At 39.3% G+C, this 10928-nt stretch overlaps 1 long non-coding RNA gene across 1 annotated transcript; it reads right to left on the minus strand.

Annotated features, from left to right (window-relative positions):
• Positions 1–2267: 2267 nt before the first annotated feature.
• On the minus strand, positions 2268–5122 carry LOC120522073. Its single transcript, XR_005632284.1, has 3 exons — positions 4997–5122; positions 4770–4878; positions 2268–2775 (listed from the first exon to the last, which is right to left on the minus strand). It is a non-coding gene; the product is annotated as an uncharacterized LOC120522073 (long non-coding RNA).
• Positions 5123–10928: the final 5806 nt, after the last annotated feature.

A 10928-nucleotide genomic window follows, 5' to 3' on the forward strand; every position in this document is an offset into this window, starting at 1 on the left:
ACTCTGTGGAAATACTTTTACAACATGTGTTATTACTGTGTGAACATTTTAAAAAATAAATAAATAAATAAAATATAAACATACAGAGCCTTTAATTTGTATCTATCTGATTATTGGATTATTCTCAATAATAACCACAGACACTTTTATGTTGGTTAATAGCTCATTTATTTATTTATTTATTTTCAACCAAAGGGAATACACATAGTTGTAATATCTTTTTTTTTCCTGCATATAATATTCTGCATTTAATATTCAGCAAAAGCAAAAACACGACTGACTTATTTCTGATTTCTGGGTAAACATGTCCAGTTTCATATTTTCAGTTTGTCTCCTTTTTATTTGATGATAATATCTTCACAACCATCTGGTCATTTAGATGAACATCTCCTGAGTCCAACTCCATTATCTACTTCATGGTAAGTCCTTTGCTTTTTTGATTCAAATAGTAAACACAATGGTGACCACAGCTTGTGGATAAAAACTCCAGTAACTAAATACGGTTATAAGTGATGCAGTTAGCATTAAGCTTCAAAAATTTCATAATAACTTTGTGAAATATTTCAGAATCGGGGGGAATTCCATACGAGTCAAAAAATTCAGCTTTTCCATGATCTGCAAGGTAAATGGCAATCCAGTGCTTTCCGGGTTTATCATGGGGGTCTGAGTTTACGATCATAAACAGAGGTCTGGCAGTCAACTTCTCTTTGGACAGTTGATCTGAAGGGAATACATCCAGAAAATGGCTGTCACTGTCCCCAATGCAAGGGTGGTCCTGAGTTCCTCAGTGTCTAGCGGCCGCATGTCTATGGCTTAACTGTAGTCATAAATAACTTGCCGACGCATGTTCATTTCAATGATGTTGTCACAAACCGCACACACGATCATATTCAGTGTATCTTGCAGCGGTTCAGCAAATCTTATTTCAGTCCTGAAGTTGCCTGTTTTGATGAGTGAATCATGTTCTGCTGATTCCATACCAGTGCTTAGGTTGAATGCAAAATGTGAATCCCCTCTAGCAAACTCTTCACGATCGACTAACAGTGCCGTATCTTTCATCCTCTTGTCTGCGGTTTCCACCAGTTGAAAATATTCTCTGACGCAGTGACCATTAGCAAAATCAGGCTGCAGAGGCTTGCTAGGTATCTGCTCTCCATCCAGGTAAAGAGCCATGAAGTTGATGTTGTTATGTTTAAAATAAAGGGGTTGTGTGTGAAGTTACCACTGAAGGACACGTTGTCCACAAATCCCAAAACAACCACTTCTGTCAGCTGTCCCAGAAACAGGTTTTACTGGTTGCAGACACGACTCCCAGTAGGTATGCTGAAAAAGTAGTAAAGGTGTGTCACTATTATACATCATAAGGGTTTTGACAGGTGTATGTCCCGTTCCCCCTGGCATTTCTGGACACACCTGCTGCCAACTTGGTTATTGGGCAGGGTGTTTCCCCGACTCTCTTAGGTGTCTCTGCCCCGTTGTCGTGGGCGCGATGTTTGACCAGCATCGGTCCTTTTGTCAGTCGTGCGTAAAGAAAATGGGTCGGCCGATCTTGGTCTTGGTCCTAAAAATGGGGGCTGATCATCTTTGTGATCCGAGACGGACCTTCAGGACCCTGTAAGGTGTCAAAAAGGTAAGTCAGCAATGGGATGGAGCAGACATCCTGGTCCTATCTGCGTGCAGCGCCTGGGGTGTGTACAGAGAGTACAGAGAGCGTGAGTAACAGACCCGGTGAGAGGATGTACAAGAAAACTTTAGAGAGAATCTATTACACACCCAAGGAACCTGGCAGCGCATCCCAAACACACCCAGGGCATAGCGTTACCCTGCCCACCATGTAAAACCATGCCCTTTATAAAGCAAGGCATATTTCAGATACCAAAGTGTCTAAAAAACATGTTTTATTCAATAATTCAAAAAAAAAGATGCCAAAGTGTCTTAAAAACAACAAGTTTTATTGAAGCAAAATTCCAAACATAGCAAAATAAGATGTGGTCTTCACTTTGAGTTACAAATTGTTTGCTATACATTAAAATTGTTTAAAGTATGAATAAAAGCAGGAGAAACAGCCGTAAAATAATCACACCAGCTTATTTGTATACAGATTTGCAATTCACTTGAAAAGAAAACAAAAACACAAGAAAATGTATAAATATACGAGTACGCAAATGAAAATGCAAACCAGGTCCAAACCCATCAGTGAGTCGGTAATACACCTAAAATAAAATGTTTAAGCCAGCACATACTTTATATATTTGTATTTCACTACATTATGTCAGCCTATTTTCTCTGTTTAGAACAGAGCCGACCACATAACGCTGGTCTTCACAGGCTGAATCAGTTGTGCGTATCCATCACTGAGTGTCTCTCCCTGCTCAGATTCAGCTATAATATCATCCACATCATTCTTGATAGCTTTATGAAAACAATGGAGATTATACATTTTTAACAAAGCAGCACACAGGACACAAGTCTATCTCTTCTAGCCCTTTGGAGCATCAATAAACTGTTTATATTCAATAAATGGTTTAGAGAACCAAATCCTACAAATGTGTCCATCTGGTATCCATTTGTTCTCTTGACATTCAGCACATTTTTCCCCTAAATTTTCAACAGAGCTAAACACATAAGACCAGACGACTGAGCGACCAATTGTGGTCATAATGAATCATTTTCTAGCAGATATAAAATAAGGAGAAGACCTTCTATAGGTTGTATTACGTGTCACGCTGGCAGGGATCTGGTTTTCCTTGTTCTAGTTGCTGAGTCTCAGTTCATCTGACAACAAAAACAAAATACAAACAGTTAGTCGTCAGAAAATACGACACAAACAGGTCTTGTTTAGCATGGATAATGCAATTTGCTTAGGTTTCTGTAAATCGATTTTGGTTTTAAAAAATAACTGTAATGGTTATTAGAGACAAGTTCAAAAGCTGCTCTCCGAATCTTGGGTTTTGCTGCACGGTGCATCTTTTGTATAAGCCGAAAAGTGTTTACTTCAGAAACAAACTGCTTCAGACAGTTGAGAATATGAAGTGAACAGTCAGCATGGGTTCAGAAGGGGGAGGTCGTGTTTTACTAACATGTTGGAATTCTATGAGGAGGCAACAAAAGGATACGATCAAAGTGGAGCTTATGATATTATTTATCTGGACTTTCAGAAAGCATTTGATAAGGTGCCACATGAGAGGTTGGGCATCAAGTTAAAAGAAGTGGCAGTTCAGGGTGATGTTTTTAGATGGGTGCAGAATTGGCTCACACACAGGAAGCAGAGGGTGATGGTGCGAGGAACCTCATCAGAACTGGCCGATGTTAAGAGTGGTGTTCCACAGGGGTCAGTGCTAGGGCCGCTGCTATTTTTAATATATATAAATGATTTAGATAGGAATATAAGTAACAAGCTGGTTAAGTTTGCAGATGATACCAAGATAGGTGGATTAGCAGATAATTTGGAATCCGTTATATCATTACAGAAGGACTTGGATAGCATACAGGCTTGGGCAGATTTGTGGCAGATGAAATTTAATGTCAGTAAATGTAAAGTATTACACATAGGAAGTAAAAATATTAGGTTTGAATACACAATGGGCGGTCGAAAAATCGAGAGTACACCTTATGAGAAGGATTTAGGAGTCATAGTGGACTCCAAGCTATCAACTTCAAACAGTGTTCAGAAGCCATTAAGAAGGCTAACAGAATGTTAGGTTATATAGCGCCTTGATCTGTGGAGTACAAGTCACAGGAGGTTATGCTCAACCTTTATAATGCACTGGTGAGGCCTCATCTTGAGTACAGTGTGCAGTTTTGGTCTCCAGGCTACAAAAAGGACATAGCAGCACTAGAAAAGGTCCAGAGAAGAGCGACTAGGCTGATTCCAGGTCTACAGGGGTTGAATTATGAGGAAAGATTAAAAGAGCTGGGCCTTTACAGTTTAAGCAAAAGAAGATTAAGAGGTGACATGATTGAAGTGTTTAAAATTATGAAGGGAATTAGTACAGTGGATCGAGACTTGTATTTTAAAATGAGTTCATCAAGAACACGGGACACAGTTGGAAACTTGTTAAGGGTAAATTTCGCACAAACATTAGGAAGTTTTTCTTTACACAAAGAACGATAGACACTTGGAATAAGTTACCAAGTAGTGTGGTAGACAGTAAGACGTTAGGGACTTTCAAAACTCGACTTGATGTTTTCTTGGAGGAAGCAAGTGGATAGGACTGGCGAGCTTTGTTGGGCTGAATGGCCTGTTCTCGTCTAGATTGTTCTAATTGTTCTAATTGTTCTAATTGTATTGTATACAACATAGGATTCTGGACATTATTTCAGAAGCCAACTGGACGGCTTTCTCAACAGAATCGTCATTACTGTTGGAGCAGATATAAGCCACACGTCTTAAAAGACACAAAAATGTACCACGTGTCATTACAGGAATGGTATTCCCTATTGATCTGTAGATCCATCTAGTCACACGTGAAATAGCCGTTAGGGTTGTTAAATTCGCCCTTCTGTCCGAAAAAAGGAAACACACCACTAAGGCAGGCATTCTCTCAGTAAGCCTTTCAATGTCACAAATTCAATCTTTAACATCTGGTTTTAATGCATCTTTCTTTTTATCGATAACACCTTTCAAAGTTGCTGAAAGCACTTCTTTTGCATAATACTTGGGCTCCCCGCATTTAATCTGTCAAGTTAAAATAAAATAAAATCAGAACCTATTTTGTACAAAATATGTAAATAGACTGAACAGAAATGTTCTTAAAGTCCAGACTCACCATGTCCAAGATCGTGCCGTCTAGGCCAGGTGTCCGTCTTTTTCTTTGTCAAAAGTCGTGCTGCATCCAGCCGGTGCTTCAGTCTTTTTCACGGACTGGCGAGTTTTCTCTTTTTTTTTTAAAGAATAAAGTAAAATAGGTGTGAAAAATCAAGAAAAGGCAATACACCTGTGAAAGCCAAGAAAAAAACCATCTCTGAAAGCCAAGAACATTTATAAAAGGCATACATTCAAAATGACCTGATTAGACTTCTCTGCTTCACCTCCACATCCTACAGACTGGTATTCTTCTAAAATGATGACATCGGCCTCTGCTTTATCGGTTGGTTTTATTGTTGTAGAATCCATGTCTTACTTCTTAAAAGAAAACAGATGATGGTGTGTCGCCGAGATGGATAGATAGACAGACAGACAGATAGATAGATAGATAGATAGATAGATAGATAGATAGATAGATAGATAGATAGATAGATAGATAGATAGATAGATAGATAGATAGATACTTTATTAATCCCCAGCAAGAACGCTTGACTGGCGAAGCAACACAGGGACACAGGTAAGCGTAGCTGGTTAAAACCTTGTAAAGTGATGGGCGCAGCCAACCTACTTCAGCTTGGTCAAAAAACTGTTAGCTGCTAAACAAGAGTCGGTGTCTCCAAGTGACCTCAATAGCAGCGGACAATGCCAGCCTGCTAGGTCTCGGTCATAAGAAGATGACCACCAGCGCTTACCACAACATACCCAATTCTTATTATTCACGAGGTTTGAGGATTTCGGTCCCATCACATGTCTTTAAATATTCTTTTTTTAGAAAAATTTGAGCGTCTATTAGATGTTTCTATAAAGGTGCTATACATGCATGAGAGTGCGTGGAAATACTTCACAACGGGTCCTATGCCGACAGATAATAAAGTGATTTTTCTTCTATTACACAGCGAACATTATTATGGAATTTTAGAAGCGAAGAAATTTATTGGGGCTAATTATTTTTGTGAAATGTGTCATGCCGCATATTCTGAGAAAGATCGTCATGTTTGTGACAATACTTGCAGGGTCTGCATCGATGCTTCTTGCATTGAAGTAACAGGCTGTTTAATTAGATGTCCAATATGAAAATCATCTGTCAGTCAAACGATTGCCTCGGTAAACACCAAAATAAGCAAAGATGCGAGTCGAAAGAAAACTGCGCTTGTTGTCAATGCTACACGGCCCTTACTCACGTTTGCAAACTGAACTTATGCTCACATTGTAAAGAAACAATCACGAGCTGCGACAGTCACTTGTGTTATATGCAACCATTCTTAAAGAGCCCAGTATCAAAAAAATATATATATTTTATGATTTTGAATGTCGGCAAGACACTGGTATACACGAACCGAATTACATATACGCTTTACACATGGACGGTACCACAAGCTGGGAGTTTGCCGGAAACGATTGTGTTGAAAGATTAATCTCTACGTTTATAGATAAAAAGTTTAAGAATTACACTTTTATTGCACACAATGCAAAATCCGACCTAGACTGGCTATAGAATTTTATAGTGTAGAAAATATGATGCCAGACAAGAAGAAAGATTTTCTATTATGATATTCTAAACTCTTGACCATGAGTATTTTACAAAATAGTGCCCTATAACCGCATGAAAAAGTGGAATTGTATTTTCATACTTTGCAGCGATATCCGAGTCTATTGAGACAACGGGAATCACAGAAGTCTACATTGACTCTGATTCTACCAGAAACTGAAGCGCCATCCCAGACCACATCGTTGCACCGACCACTGACAGGAGTGATATTATCATAAGAGACGATCTGGAATCCGTCTCTCAGAGACACCGATAAAAACGGAAATGCTAATTCAGAAAATGACACAAAACCTGTCCACACCGTCCTGGAATGAAAGAGGGGAATTTTTATATTAAGACACACCTGTTATTGGCACAAATATGGCTGATCTGATCAAGTTCGCCATGCAAACACGAACATTAATCAATGGTGGAAAACCAAAAGGTTGGTATTTATTCTTTAATGCTATGGCCGAAATTTAACATACCCGGTTCCATTTTTCCGAACGTGGGTGTTCGGGTTTTATTTCAAGATTTAAAAAAAAAAATCCCAATGCGATTCAAACAGCCAGTAAACAGCTTCGCCCGCCTGTATCACGTGATTTTCCAACCATGCTCGACCGTACAGTGTCCATTTTAGGACATCCTCCTCCCTCCGAGAAAACTTCATCCTTCCTACTTTGATAAAATGTTCCTCCTCCCTGCGACGGAATCCCCCGTCACCTCTCCGCCCTCCTTCTGTCCACCACCGTCCGCTCTCAGTTCTCCGATGTCCGTTTTCCGTCATCCACCCTCCTATCTCCGTCATCTGCCTTCAGCTCTCCGTCAACCCCCACACAGTAACCCCCAAATCATGGCATTTTCGTTAATGAAGTGACGTAATACTCCAGCTCCACCTTCTTCACAAGTTTATTCACCGAATTATTTGTCAATTATATTTCACAGTAAGAATTTACAGCACGACTCAAACACGGGAACGAAGGTAAATGACGTTAATTGTTGAGTGTCTTTTAATACTGTGTAAGCATAAATATTAACACGTGTGCATTAAAACGTGTGCATTTACGGGGTGATTTCTCAGGCTTAAAAGTTAAAAAGGTAAACGCAAACTTTTTTCATTCTGAAGGGCACAAACCACATCAGATTTCAGCCGTTAAACGCGAAGATTTCGGTACACCTAATAAATAAGCGCAACATATTATCAGTTGTATTGTATGCTTACAATACATATAGAAATGTGTTCATCATTAACTCATAGTATGGGATGGTGTTTTTCAACTTAGCTACAGATGCCGATGGAGACCAGGGGCCTCATGTGTTATGTCTATGGGCACTAATATTGTAATCCTTAAAGGAAGAAGACGGACACAGGTTCAAAGTAGTAACTAACCGGTCCTTTACTAAGATCGTTCCCAGAGTACACAATACACAACTTTGTTATTAGTCTCTACTTCCTAATAACTCTCTAATACCCATAATCCCTTATTACTACGGAATCCCCAAAAGTCCAGACTTACAATATACTACATCATGTATAAACGGTGCGTACGCACAGAAATGTTGCGTAAGAACTTTTCCACGTTCAAATCGCAATGTATAAAACCTACACTTGGCGTAAAGCCACACACTTTTCCACGGTACCTCATGCCTTGTCGTACGCAAGTTCTCCGCTCGGTTTTGCAGACTGGCGGCACCCAGCGTCAAAGCAATGGTACTGTTCTTGTGTGATTACTCATTATTTTCATGATGCGGCTTTATAAATACACTGAAACTAACCGCATATTGTTTATTAGTGTATCGCATCTGATTGTAATTAACTTCTAACAATATAATGGTCCAGGGAAAAGCCATAGTATTCCAAATACCATAACTGATTTAGCGTTGTTGCTCTCACTTCTCCTTCTTCTTCTTCTTCTTCTTCTTCTTTCAGCTCCTCCCGTTAGGAGTTGCCACAGCGGATCATCTTTTTCCATATTACTCTCACTGCACGACTCGGAGTATTTATATCACTGTATCTGAGTGTGAATCACAGCAGCAGCTGATCGGAAAGAGAATTATCGGGGCCTCATGTATAACGCCGTGCGTAGAACTCGCACTATAACATGGTGTAAGCACAAAAGCCGAAATGTGTTTACGCACAGAAAAATCCAGATGCAGGAATCTGTGCGTACTCCAACTTCCACGTTCTTCTGTTACATAAATCCCGATCAGCGTGAAAACTAACGCTCGTGCACGCGCATTATGTAACGCCCCAAATCCTCCCAGAATTACGCCTATTTGAATATGCAAATCAATATAAATCGCCCTTAAGCGCAGCCTTCTGTGAAAAGACAATGGGAAAAGCACGGGAAAATATAAGAATTTCAGCGAATACCAAGTGGAGGCAAAGGAAAAACATACTATTTGTTCAAATAAACCGTGGGATAATCAACAAAAGGAAGTTGATCGAGTGACGTAGTGTCGGAGAAACTTGAAAGCTCACATTCACAAAATCGCACAGTGCCGGAAATAAAAAAGAAGTCACATATCAAAGTTGCCGTGAAAAGAAGAGTAGTAAGCCCCCTGTCTGAGTATCATATGAAAGTTTATTCGGGTACAGAGAAAAAAGGCACACGGTGGGGAAAAAGCACGAAATGTCAACTTCAATCTCGACATTTCCACTTTAATCACGTAGTTTATTTTGTCATTTAGTAGAACATTATAAACTTCATCTTAAAATCGTTTAATTAACCAGTTTCTCAAATCACATCGTAATTAAAGTAGCACGTTAAATGCTTTGTTTTGTATTTGATCTTCTACTCGTATGTACTCTGTGTGTGTGAATCACTACTTGCTTCTTAAACTGGCTCTCTTCCTCCAACTGGACACAGAGTCCATGACATTTGTGATATTACAGCTCTCTGAATAACTAAAATACTGAGATGTATACGTGATGTCATTTTCATGATGATAGGAGCTAAAGCACATTATTAAACATGTGTTTCATGAGCCTCGTGCTCATGACAAGCATTGTCGAAATTTGTCGCTGCGTTTTTAGCTGTGTTGTTATTATCTCTTTCTGTTTTATATGCAATATATATTGGCATAGCCGCCCCTGCAGTCCTTGCTTTTCTTTCCCCAAGTAACCAATCGCCACAGAATCAGCTCTGTAATAGACGTTAAGCCATCTGTAAGGTTAGCGCCGATTCTTCAAAATGTTTAAAGAACATTGAAATATCTTCGTAGTACATGTTTAATTATTCTATCCTTCACGACACTCCCAGTGAAGAATATAGATTATTTAAATGAAGTTAAAGTTTTATGTGTATAATTTAACAAACATATTTTGCTGCATTTAACCTTAAAATGATATCGTCATCATATGTAAATACGCGCTTTATAAAGTGGCTCAGGTTGTGCGATATTATAACTGTAGTGCAAGTTTACAATGAGGTGATTGTACTTATAAGTACCAACAGTTCTACAAGGAGCAATTGATTGAGTGCATTTAAAATTCTTGGGATTAAACTGTTTGTGAACCACGAGGTCTGTACAGGACAGGCTTTAAAACGTTTTGCAGTGGCTGAGACAGCGTGTCCTTAAAGCTGTATACCGATAATTCTCTTTCCGATCAGCTGCTGCTGTGATTCACACTCAGATACAGTGATATAAATACTCAGAGTCGTGCAGTGAGAGTAATATGGAAAAAGATGATCCGCTGTGGCAACTCCTAACGGGAGGAGCTGAAAGAAGAAGAAGAAGAAGAAGAAGAAGAAGAAGAAGTGAGAGTAACAACACTAAAGAAGTTATGGTATTTGGAACACTATGGCTATTCCCTGGACCATTATATTGTTACAAGTTAATTACAATCAGATGCGTTAATCCAATAAACAATATGCGGCTAGTTTCTGTGTATTTATAAAGCCGCGTCATGAAAATAATGAGTAATCACACAGGAACAGTAGCATTGCTTTGACGCTGGGTGCCGCCAGTTTGCAAAACCGAGCAGAGAACTTGCGTACGACAAGGCATGAGGTACCGTGAAAAAGTGTGTGGCTTTACGCCAAGTGTAGGTTTTATACATCGCGATTTGAACGTGGAAAAGTTCTTACGCAACATTTCTGTGCGTACGCACCATTTATACATGAGGCCCCAGAACTGCTTTGAGAAAATCCGAACGCCTTGGGGCCGATCTGGAAGAAGGCAGCGCAGCGCTTTGATTTAAACGATCCCATGTCTTGGTGGGTTTGCGTAGCTTGTTGTCAGTATCTCTACTCCTGTTTTTAAGGCTTATTGACTAAAATGTTGAAAAATAAATAAGAAAGCTACATATTTTGGCAGTTGCTGCTTTAATTTTCAATGAAATGAAAAAAGCCCTCCAAGAGAAAACAGTTTGCATCTAAAAAGGAGAAACCCTCATTTATAAATTTCTGCTGCAGATGACTTCACTGAAAATAAGTGAATAGTTCCTATGTGCATAATACATATTTATCTATTTGACGTATGCCTTTATCCTAGCAACTTGCAACATTTGAAGTACAGTTCGTTACATTACTTTTGTATTTTGCAGCATAGGCAGGTGAAGTGACTTCCTCAGGGTCACACAGTGGTATG

The sequence above is a fragment of the Polypterus senegalus genome, unplaced genomic scaffold, assembly GCF_016835505.1.
Source record: "Polypterus senegalus isolate Bchr_013 unplaced genomic scaffold, ASM1683550v1 scaffold_3746, whole genome shotgun sequence".
Classification (NCBI taxonomy): Eukaryota; Metazoa; Chordata; class Cladistia; order Polypteriformes; family Polypteridae; genus Polypterus; species Polypterus senegalus.